At 48.4% G+C, this 12,243-nt stretch overlaps 1 protein-coding gene across 9 annotated transcripts in view; it reads left to right on the plus strand.

Annotated features, from left to right (window-relative positions):
- The window catches only part of FSTL4 (follistatin like 4), a 396,562-nt gene that overhangs the window by 179,876 nt on the left and 204,443 nt on the right, over positions 1–12,243 (plus strand). For 2 of the 9 annotated variants that reach the window (XM_065690675.1, XM_065690683.1), the window contains exon 1: positions 10,736–10,807. The exons of 6 other annotated variants lie outside the window; for them this stretch is intronic. The gene's annotated coding sequence lies outside the window, so the exon portion shown is untranslated. Of the gene's footprint in view, positions 1–10,735; positions 10,808–10,865; positions 10,875–12,243 lie in introns of those variants that run through there. One more of the 9 variants, XM_065690676.1, reaches the window with a different exon arrangement.

Here is a 12,243-nt window from a genome sequence, read left to right on the forward strand (position 1 = left end):
TGGGTTTGCCTTGCAGAGTCAGAAACAAATTACCCATCAGAGCCAATGCAACTCATGACTGTGGTTTACACAGATGTAGCTCAGTCACCCACACTTGCAAGTGGTAAGTGCTTGCAGAGTACTTCCATACTTCATCTTCTGAGTGTGTAAGGGCACGCCAGCCACCCTTGGGAGAAACCCACTCATCAGCGCATGATGCTTTTGGATCATTGCTATTGTTTTGCAACGGGCCAGACAAATGAAAGTATCTTCAAAATCAGCATTGATTTTGCTCCTTGCTATGGAAACAATGAGTTAATTGAGGGTTGTGATGCTGATGTCTCTGACACTGAGGTTATTGCACCCCCGCAAAGCTCAAATTAAAGTGAGAAAGCACAGCTAATTCACACTGTGTTGTGCCTGGTACACCTCGACTTTTACTTAGTTTAGTTCATTAGTTATAAGCTGTATAGAGAGTTCACTGACTGCACGATCAGTGTTGTGAGTGACAGAAGAACTAAGTCGCCTAATGGGCAACTGCCTCATGACTTTGAGAGGTCCTCTGCTATCATTAAAATCCACAGAGGAGGGATGTATATGCTGAGGAAGTGCCATTAAGCTGTGGAAGTGATCCCAGGATTTAACAACAGCATTTGCAGTGCTTAAAGCCAAGTCAAATAACTTCAGACTGAAGAGAGCTCCATGATCAAGAGAGAAAACTCTTGATGATGCAGCATTCATACCTTGGACATCTCTGCTGGAGCAGCTGCAGACACATGAAACAGCATCACCCAAAACATACATGACCACAACAGAGCAGACACCAGTGTAGGTGAAAGATCTCAGTTCAGAGCTCATCAGGACTTTTCACATGGGTGAAAATGAAACAATAGATTTTTCACATGTGTTAATCTTATTTAACATCACAGCAGCAACTGGTCATCAGAATATCTATAAGCAATTTTCAACAGAACTTCTGCTCCTAGACAGAAAATAAGACTTCCTGTATCAGTTTGCTCTATTGATTTGGAGTGTTAGCCTCTGCTTTGCTCCTTTAGTTACAAGCCAGCTGGATACTTGTTACTTTCAGTAGCATTAAAATATTTCAGTAGCATTAAAATATACATACTCTAGCCTGATTCCCTGAAAATGACTGTGGCTTTAGCTGTCCATGTTCACTAAGTGATGCTCCTTTTTCTAGAGGCTGATATCAAAAGCTCTTTATAAAATCAGAGGATTGTAGATTTAAATGGGGTGGACAGGACCTCTGGAGGTCATTGAATCATAGAATCACAGAATAGTTCGGGTGGGAAAGGACCTCAAGATCATCCAGTTCCAACCCCCCTGCCATGGGCAGGGACACCTCACACTAAACCATCCCACACAAGGCTTCATCCAACCTGGCCTTGAACACTGCCAGGGATGGAGCACTCACAGCCTCCCTGGGCAACCCATTCCAGTGCCTCACCACCCTAACAGGAAAGAATTTCCTCCTTAGATCCAATCTAAACTTCCCCTGTTTCAGTTTGAACCCGTTACCCCTTGTCCTGTCACTGCAGTCCCTGACGAAGAGTCCCTCCCCAGCATCCCTATAGGCCCCCTTCAGGTACTGGAAGCTGCTCTGAGGTCTCCACGCAGCCTTCTCTTCTCCAGGCTGAACAGCCCCAACTTCCTCAGCCTGTCTTCATACGGGAGGTGCTCCAGCCCCTGATCATCCTCGTGGCCTCCTCTGGACTTGTTCCAGCAGTTCCATGTCCTTTTTATGTTGAGGACACCAGAACTGCACACAATGCTCCAGGTGAGGTCTCACAAGAGCAGAGCAGAGGGGCAGGATCACCTCCTTCGCCCTGCTGGTCACACTCCTTTTGATGCAGCCCAGGATACGGTTGGTTTCTGGGCTGCGAGCGCACACTGCAGCCGGCTCATGCTCATTTTCTCATCGACCAGCACCCCCAAGTCCTTCTCCGCTGGGCCGCTCTGAATCTGTTCTTTGCCCAGTCTGTAGCTGTGCCTGGCATTGCTCCGACCCAGGTGTAGGACCTTGCACTTGGCATGGTCGACAAGTCATTGAGTTGTCATTGAGCCCAACCTCCTGCTGCAGGCAGGGTCTGCTAGGGTGGGTTGCTCAGGGACTCATCCAGTCACATTTTAAATGTCTCAAAGGAAATACCCCACAACCTTCCCCAGTCTCTTTTAGAGTCTGTAACTGCCCTCAGGGTGGTATTTTTCCTCCCTTCTACCTAACCAGAACGTTCCCTGTTTCACCCTTGGCCATGCATGTTCTTTGTGTGCCCATGAGGTGCATCTGGGTCCATCTCACTGCCTTCGCCCTCTGTAGCTGCAAGTGCAGTGAGGTCCCCTCCTGAGCCTTTTCCTCTTAAGGCAGAATGAACTCATTTAGATAAGCCTTTATGCTTTCATTTATTGAGTTACAGCATAGCAAGTGTCATTAGCACAGTGTAACTATAGGGAAATCTGGGGCTTTTTTCATTCATTGTAGTATTTTCTCCATCTGTGTTTGTAAATAGCTATGATAGGAAGCTGTAATTGTGCTGTTTCCTTTGAAACAAAACTTCTGTTGTCTTCTGTGCAAGCTGTACACTTACAATTAAGGTGGCCTGTCACAACTTAGCTCTGTCTATGACCCACTTTGCTTCCTTCCACCCCAGAGTAACCCTCAGCTGTGTGACTCTGACCCTCCTTAAGGCAGAATAAGATGAAACTGAAGTTTACCCTGAGGACCTGACCAAGAGGCAGGTGAAAGCTGCTTTCAGTTGAAAGGATGCTGGAGGAAGTGGTCTTTGTCTGTTTTCCCACTGGCTATGAAGCACCCACTGCTTTGGGTGGTGCAAGAGGCACACGGGACTCTGCAGCATCTTCAGCTCACACAGGCATCCCCGCACTGCTGAGCCAGCACCATAGGTGCTAATGGCACTGCAGCTGTGACAGCACCCAGCCACGCAGGACTCCGTGGTGCAAGTAAATACTCAGTGCTGGGATGGGTTTTGCAGCACTCAGCTCTGTTCTGCAGTGCTGCAACTGCCAGCACCTCCTTTAAACCAGCTTAAGTACCATCCTGTGAGCTGTAGTGGCATATTTGCATTGCGGCACAGATGTGCCCAATGTAACACCACATACAGCTTAGCAATGCCAACATCTGGTCCCATTAATTGCAGTAGAAATAGTGTCACTGGTCACGGTAGGGCCGGTGGCTCATTTCTTTGTTTTGCATTTTCTTTTCTATAGAAGATACCAGTCTCTGTATGACTGAGTGACCTGTCTGGAGCAGTCAGAGCTCTGCCCCACAGGCTGGGTCAGAATGAGCAATGACACGGTTGCTCGTGTGACTTTCACAAGTTTTACTCTTTATTCCAGGTCACTGTCTGTTATTTCCAGACTGGAAAATTCAAAGATCTGAAAGCACCTAATGGGGAGAGAGAGACGATGCCTTATAAAAATGTTATTGCTATTGACTTTGTGGAAGATTTGATTACAATGAGTTGGCAGGGAAATGATTTAATACTAAACATTGACAACTGTAATAGCCAAGAGTAATTCTGGACAGTAAGAGACACGAGAAAAAAATGCATTTCCTTTTACTGCAGGAGAGACTGTTGCTAAAGGGATAACATAGGCTCAGTGTAGCTACTACTAAGAGAGGTATGCTTCTAACAGAATCCTAAAAGCAATCAAAACTGTTTGTGTTGGAAGAGTTACAGTAGAAATTTGGCCAACCAAGAAAAATAGATGGGGAAAAACAACTCCATAAGCAGCCAAAACAAATCTAAATTAATTTTTTATTCCTCAAAACATTTAATCAACAACTGTTGGAAGTGAATGGCTGTAAATAAGGCAAAACAACCCAGAATTGAGGTCTACACAAGATCCCAAGACAGATTTGTTAAAGCCATTCAACACTTCGCTTTCTCGTTGGTGTGTGTTTGAGCCTTAAGCATGAGAAATTTTGACTGCTAGCTCAAATCATGGTCCCAAAATTCTTTGTCAAGCTCAGTTATTTCCCTGCTTTCTCTGTTCTGCCATTTACCTCTCCCTGTGCAGCATCCCAGCCAGAGTTTTACAGCCTCTTGTTTCAGTTCAGCTCTAGATTATGGTACAGAGCAGCCAAATAGCTGTCCACAAGAAAGTAAAGATCTTAGCATGATTCCAACCAGAGGCTCTTTATCTTTGAAATACAGCATTACGAAGCCTAATGTCTTCTGGTTTTATTAGCTATTCTTGAGGGGTGCTTAGCTGGCAAGTGCAGCATCTGCCACTGGCTCGTTGCAGCTTTAACAGCCTGAGCGCAAACTTCCCAGCCTGAGCACAAATAACATCTGACAGGCCCCAGTGGCTGGTGGTAGTGGTGGGATTTGCTGTTTGGGTACCACAGTGGTGTGCAGGATGTGATGTTTTTCTGGGCAAAGGGGGAGATGGGACCTCAGTCCCTGCGGAGAGCAGTGGGCACTGTCCCTCTCCAGTAATCCATCCTTTTACCCCTTTCTAGCTCACTATGGTCAAGGGAAAAGGAGGGGTTGATGTTGTGGTTCAGAGCCCATTCTTCACATGTGTTATAGAATCCCAGATTGGTTTGTGTTAGAAGCTCGTTCACTTCCAGCCCCTGCCACGGGCAGGGACCCCTTCCACTGGAGCAGCTTGCTCCAAGCCCCTGTGTCCAACCTGGCCTTGAGCACTGCCAGGGATGGGGCAGCCACAGCTTCTCTGGGCACCCTGTGCCAGTGTCTCACTGTCAGGTACAGATCCTGCACTGGACCCTGCTCGTGCCAAGGGGACTGGGCAGAGCCAGTGACATTAATTTACCATGAGGGGAAAATTCCAGTATAAGTGGTCTTTACTGTGTATACAACACTCCATACCAGTGACACTCGCCTCTTCTCTTAGTGATAAAGTGTATTTATTTGTGAAGCAGATCTTAATCTATCTCAGAAGAGTGTTTTTTGTTTCCCACAGTAGCATTTATAATGATTGAAAGGGGAGGCGAGAGAGGACATCTTTCTGTGGCAATGAACAAAAATAAGAATAACTTTTTAGCATTACCATATATCAATAGCCAATTATTTTTGTATGGATGGGTTCTGGCTGGCTGCTAACGGACTGACAATGAGATAAGTCTTCCAGGAGAGAAACCATCGTTTTAGAGATGGAGTGGATGGCCTTTTAATTTTAAGGTATTACCAAAATCACACCTTTCACCTTTAAAAATGGTAAACGATCAGAGTCTTGTTCTAAATCATTTAATTGCTGTTAGAACCGAGCCCGGCTAGTGCTTTGCAGGGGTTTGTCTTTCTTAGCGCTGATGGTGCCATTTCCATTGCTTAATTTTGCTTGACAACCGACATCCTCCTTGCTCGTGCTCCCTCCCAGCCTGCGTGCTGCCCATCTGTCTGCAGAGGCAATTTAAGGAATCTGTAGCAAATTCACCCTTGCTCATGTGTATTTCTTGATACACAGCGTAGATACACACAGGCACGGAGTACAACGTATTAAGCGATGGTGCGAAATCGCTTTAGAAACCTTTCACATGTTTCACATGAGGCAGGCTCACATTTCTTGCTGGTTTTTCTTCAGCTTTGGTGCATATTCTCTCATCTTCACCTGTTCCATCCATCTGCCTCTTTCTCTCTGGCACAGGGATTAGATGTCCTGTCCCTGTGACCAAGTGCCTGCTTGGCTGCTCTGTCATAACAGCTCTGAGAAAGCTCCTCACTTTCAGCTTCCCCTTGAAAACAAGCTTGAAAGATCACCACATCCTCCAAAATGTGCACCAAGACTTTCTTATGACTTAGCTGTCCGTACAAATAGCCAAGGACCTTAGGAAAAACTATAAATACATTATTGTTATCCATGCCCATGGATCACAGTGCTTTCTTGTCTTCAGATAAACACCGTCATAGAATGGTTTGGGTTGGAAGGGACCTTCAATGCTCACCTAGTCCAACTGCCCTGTAATGAGCAGGGACATCCTCAACCAGATCAGGTTGCTCAGAACCACATCCAGCCTGTCCATCATTTTTGATGGGCTCTCGTGCATGTGGGAGAATAGACTAAAAAAAAATATTCAGGGATGTGTAAACTGAAGAAAAATGGGTGTTTTTCCCAAAGCCACAAGCTCAGTCAATGGCCATGGGACCTGTTCATGCTGGTGCCTCCATTAGCCCACCGTTAATCTTGCGCATTTGGGTTCCCAGAGCGATGGAGATGGAGGGCCCCACTGAAAGTTGCCACATCCATTTTCATTCAGGTTTCTGGGGCTACTTATTTAAACCCTCCACGTGTCCCATACACAGCCACAAGCCAGCTGCTCTGACAGCTCCTAAGAAATAAGAAATGTGCCTTGAGCTCCTGTGGCATTTTCTATTCCAAACTTTGCCCAGTGGCTGATGGTTCCTTCCTCAAAGTGACATATTGATTGTGGGTACACATAGGGCGAGTATGATTGTGTTCAGTGTTTTGAGCTCATCATCTGTTATCCCATTCTCATTGTCATCCGAGGCCCAGACACTCTCAAATTGGAAGCAGTAGCGTAGAAAATTACGAACAAATCAAAACAGACTACAGCTGTGAAATGAATCAAACTCCTCTTTCTACCTTTAGTATTTCCTTCGGTATAAAACGTCTTTTGCAGTGTATTTTTTGATTATTTGGAGCTCATGGCCACAAAGGCAGCGATGAAGCACTGCGATCCAGCATCTGGGGCCGTTTGCCAAACAGACCAATCATGTACTAAAACGTGATGAAGACAGAGAAGGACAGGTCCCCAAGGGCAGCACCTACTTAGGTCTGGTCCTTGACCCATTTTGACCACCCAAAGGATGCACCACTGCTGCAGTGGCTCATCCATAGACATCCCATCTCCCACAGGAGAACAGCACCCACCGAAAACTCTTATGTGTTTGCAGCTCTTGACCTTGGCCCTGTGCATTTGTTGCATCTGAAATGGAGCGATGGGGTTAGAAAAGCTCAAGTCTGAGCTCCATATCAGTTTTTCAGAGCAGCCCCTCGGTGCACTAACGCTGTTCCCTGAGAGCAGGCTTTAAATACGTGTGTGTTTGTATGAAGATGACCGCATTAAATTGAAGCAGAAATAAATGGTAATTTAACTGGCACAGATATACAAAGCTGACACAATCTCCAAAGGTTTGAGGATGCTATTAAATTTGTTCCTCCTTCCTAATTTGTGACCAAAAGGATAATGAAAAACTGGCGATTCTAAAGTTGACATAAAAAGTAAGAGATATACAGTTGGCATGGATAATTTTATGCGCTGTCAAAGGAAAAGGCTCTGCTAAATGTACGTAGGCAAAGATACACACAGTCATCTTAATGAGCAATTAAAAGATGGACTCCTAATAATTGCATCGTGACTCTTGTCACATTTGTATTTGTTTAATATCTCTAGTTTTGGTTGAATCTGGTTTTGAGTCCCTATTTTAATCAGGTCTGATTTAGGCTCTTGGTTCAAATAACTGAAAGTGATGAGCGTGAATCTTGTTGTCCTATTACTCCCTGTGCTTCTCGTTTCCAGTGAATACAATGTTCCTTTAAAAACTCATGTTTGATTACTGCGTTTCGCTAGCCAGGCTGGACAAGGGGGGCAGGTGGGTGATTTGCTGTCATTCAAAGTTGGAGTTTTCAAAGAGGAAACCTTATCTCCCTCTCCTGAACATCACTCTTAACAGGTTTTGGAAGTGCGTCGGATAGCTCGGGTGGTTTCCAGTTAACTCCTTTGCTGGTTGAAATCGGGGAGTCTTAGCTATGTGCATTGCTCTGTTGTGGTGGTGGTGGTCTTTATTTACAATAAGAGAAGACCATCTGTTCTTCAAAGCTCTTTCTCTTACCCTAACTGCTGTGGTCACCCTTGAATGCCACTGTATCTTCAGTGACATGGAGCTGCCTTCCCAAGCTGTTTGAAATCTCCCATCAATTCAATTCCCATTCAAACCAACCGAGGTCGCATCAGTCAAAGCCGACAGTAGGTTACACGTTTCCAGCTCCTCTCTCTGAAGTACATGAGTATGGGACAGGCCCAGGTTTCTCCTTCTTCACAGCCCTCTGATCTGCCCACATCGTATTAAACACATTGTCACTTGCAGCTTCCATTCCTCCAAACTTCCAGGGTTTCCTTGCTTTCACATATCTTTTTAACTGAGGGAAGGGGGGGATGCTTCAGTCTCATTTCAGTGAACAGGTTATCCTGTGTTTTCATGAAAAACCGATACAACTGCAGGCTTGTTTTTCCCCTTTCTCTGTATAAGAATCTTCTGCTCCTCAAGTCTGTCTTTAAAATCATCCATTTTTCTTTTCCTTCTCACTCCAATCACTGCTTTTTGGGCCTCTCCAATTCCCAGTTCAAAAGAAAGCAACAATTATTTTGCTTCAAACTCATCCAGCCCTGAAGATGAGGAATTTACCAGTTTTTCATTGCCAGCCTGCTCTGGAGCAAGCAGCGGTTTATTGCTCCTGCTGTTTGCTTTGCCCAGCCTATGCGGGTAGGTGAAGCAGTGTGAGGGAAACAGCAAAGCTTCCACAGCATCCTTTCTGAAACACCCCTTGGGATGCACTAGGATTCCACTTGGCTTTGGAAGGGTCTCAGGGCAGATTGAAAGTGTTTGAGCTGGCTGGAGGGTGCAAGGAGGGTGCCTGCCAGTTGACACTGGTTTGGGTGTGAAGGGAGCTTAAAGCTCATCCAGCTCCAACCCCTGCCACGGGCAGGGACCCCTTCCACTGGAGCAGCTTGCTCCAAGCCCCTGTGTCCAACCTGGCCCTGAACACTGCCAGGGATGGAAGTGCTTTACGCTCCTTATTGAGGTGTCAAGATGCGTGGCATGAAGATGTCAGGTCAAGCCCTTCTGGGGTCACACAGAAGCACGGCAGCTCCAGCCTGAGCGGATAGAACTGTGTCAGTGATGTCAAATGAGCAAAATGTGCCTGTTGCTACCAATGTATCATGGCAGGTATCACCCAGGCGAGCTGCTGGTGGTGGAGAAACATGATTGCCTCCTGGCTCCGTATCCTTATCCTCCAGCATGCCTGGACAGAAACAAAGAGGGGCAGTGCAGGTACTTCAGATGTCTACCAATGCATCTCATGTTTATGTCTGTCTTTAAGACATACAGAGAGATTCTAAATACCTCCAATTGACAGCACAGACCTGTTTCCATAGAATAAATGATGTTGGCAGGCGGCAAGGTTTTTCTTCCTTCCCTTTGGGAAATGGGGAAGAGTTGTCTCCACTGATATGATTCCCAATACCTTCCCTCAGGAAAAAGATCTCATTGAAGATAATGCATTTGTCTCCGATTAGATTTCAGCTTGATTCTTTTAAAACCTCAGACCTCTCAAACGGATGGGCCAGCTGTGAAATACGCGCTCATTTCTTCTCTTAGGACGCAGTGAATCCTCCCTGCTTTATTCCATTTGGGATTTCGTTTTTGAATCCAAACCTTCAATCAGCCATTGCAGATCATTTCCTGCCCAAAGAAGGAAAACCGGAGAAAAAACCACTCCAAGAGTCCCCACAAGCCTTTGTGCATGGTTTGGGTACAATAAGTTCTGTATTTCAGAGGTGCTGCGTTGAACGGGGCAGAACTAAAGGTGTGACAGATTCTGTCGAGCCAACCTGTGCCATCGCTGGTGTTTCCTGCGGAGAAAATAAAAAATACAAAATAAATCATTTATTTTATATATATTTTATTTAAGAAAGAAATCTTATTCTCATGGGGGAGCCTCTTCTGCAGCCTCCTGCCTAAGTCTGTGCAATGATTTTTCAATGAGAACAATTCCTTCTGGGCTAGACCCTGTTTCTGGGGGTAGCCTGTGCCTTTTTAAACACCCAGACTAGGGGGTCCTGTCCTTTCCATGCTAAAGCCAGTGACAAATCCAATTCAAATCAGCAGGATCCAGCTGAAGGATGGATTCCTTATAGGAAGAAACACCCAAAATTGGTGTGTTTTCTTGGGTGGTTTAGATCGCTCACCCCCTGGGCCAGTTTGCGGGTGTTACATCCATTGCCTATGGGTATGTCCGGCTTGTGCCTCACCCTTCTTGCAGCCTTTGAAGCCAAACACCCCAAGTCCCCTTTGTTCCTCCATCCACTCTGCCTCCCTCTCCCGTAAACATCCAGCCCTTTTTAAAAGATAAATGAGAAATTATTAGATTGACTTTTATTCTGTTTCATTTCTGAAACCAGACGCGATGGGGAAGGGGAGGATGAACGAACGAGCGAATGAATGAATGAATGAACGGCAGCGTTTGCCTCTCTGTCAGACCAGGGGGTTGTGGAAACGAGACATCTTCGATGTGGAGAGCCATCAGAGGTGGGCTGTGGGGAAAACTCGGTTCCCCGTGGGTTCACCCCGCACCGTGCGCGGCAGCGGCCTCATCTCGCCCCGTTCCGGACCAGCTCCGTCCCACCTTGCAGCAGCTCTCACGGGCATGCGGGGTGTGTGTGTCATTGAGGGGTACCCACCGCCTCGGGGGTCCCCTCGGTGTTTGTGCTGCGCTCCCGGCCGCTCAGCTCTGGCGCACACATACAGGGATGCTCCAACAGGGACCCCGATACCCACCGTGTCCCCGCCGCGCTGCCCGCATCCCCCCCATCCCCAGCCTCGACGGGCCGCCCCCCCCCGCCGCTTGCCCCGAGGGGGCGGTCCCGCCGGCCCCGCACAGGTGCTGGCGATTGGGTGGAATATGCAAATGCGGCGCTGACGTCAGGCGGCTCCGGCCCAGAGAGCACAAATAGGGCCGGCCCCGGCCCGCGCCGCGGACTCAGCCTGCTCCGTGTCCGTCCCGGCCCCGCTGCCGTCCCCAGGTGAGTGCCGCGGGGCAGCGCTCCCCGGCCCGGGCTGTGCGGCTCCGCGGGGCCCCGCTGCCGTCCCCGCCCGGGCTGCGGGGAGCGCGCCCGTGGGGACCGCGCTGCTTTGCGCTCCGCGAGTGCGGAGGGCAGCGCTCGGCGCTCCGGGTGCTGCCGCCGAGTCCCCCATCCGGGCGTGGTAACAGGTGGGCGGCCCCCGCGGGGCGGCGAGGGGCGGACGGGCTTAGGGGGATGTCGGCTCCGCGCATCCCGAGTGGGGGCAAGAGGTGGCAATGCCGCCCGGGGGGCGGCCGCGGCTGCCGCGCCTTGGATGCGGGGGGCAGCGCGGGGGTCGCCCTTTTACCGCCGGCCTTGCCGGGGCCGTGGCGCTGCCGCCGTCGGTGGGGCACGGAGCCGGGCGGCGCGTCCCGCCGCGGTCGCGAGTGGCGCCGGCTTTTCCCTCCGCTACCGCTGGGAGGCGCCGTGGTGCCGGCGGCCTCTCCCGCGGGGCGCCCCGTCGGGCGCCGCTGCGCGCCCCGGCCCGCGGGCAGTGGCAGCCGGCAGCGATGGTGCTTTGGTTCGTCGGAGACGTTAGTTTATCGGGTGCTGTAAGGGATGCGCTCCTTCCCGGCTGGTCTCGCACGCTGCTGCGCCGTGGAAATAAACGGCTTTCCCGTGGTGCGAATGGGAGGGATGGTTGGGACTTCTGTAAGCATAACCTGAGAGCAAAGCAGTGATTGAAGCATCCAAGAGTCACGGAGGCAGCCTTGAGAGCAAGGATTAATACCTGCGGGGTTTAGGGGCTTCTCGGCAGTCCTTCGTCCCTCCTGGATTGGTGTTCCCTGCATTTCTTGTAGGAGCATTGAAGTGGCTTGGAGAGTTTAAAGATCAAGTGGAATATGCTTTTGCTCAAATGGAATGTCTGGTTTGTACTTACACATCACAGCTGCTTCCGATGAGTTCTTAATGCATCAGAACTTTGAGTAATTTGTCTAGGATACTGGGGACAGCTGATGGCATTATTTGGCTTCGTTATGTCTTGCTCAAAGGTTAGCTTCAAAAGGATTTTTCTCCTTAATTTTGTAGCACTTGTAGCGTTCAGTAAGAAATTACAGTCATCAGAATTATTTTACAGGTCATAAAAATGCTGTTTAGACAAGGCTAAAACGGTTGATGGCAGAGGAAATGAGGACCAGATTCTTACCTGGTGTTACAAGAGCTGGTTTGACAGAGTGAAGGGTTTGGTGTGAAAGCTTTCCTCTTGCTGTAGCAGCAGTCATAACTTCAGGTAATTAAGTTCAACCTTTTTCGTTCTAATGCGAGGCTTGTTGGAGATCACTAAAGGCTGCTGTGAACCGGTGATTTCCCTAAGCTAAAAAGAAGCTGCAATTTAAGTAGCCCCCAAACCAACCCAAATAACAGCTTTTGGCAAATTCTTCCATTTTATTAGCCAC

The sequence above is a fragment of the Lathamus discolor genome, chromosome 10 (genome assembly GCF_037157495.1).
Source record: "Lathamus discolor isolate bLatDis1 chromosome 10, bLatDis1.hap1, whole genome shotgun sequence".
Taxonomy (NCBI): domain Eukaryota; kingdom Metazoa; phylum Chordata; class Aves; order Psittaciformes; family Psittacidae; genus Lathamus; species Lathamus discolor.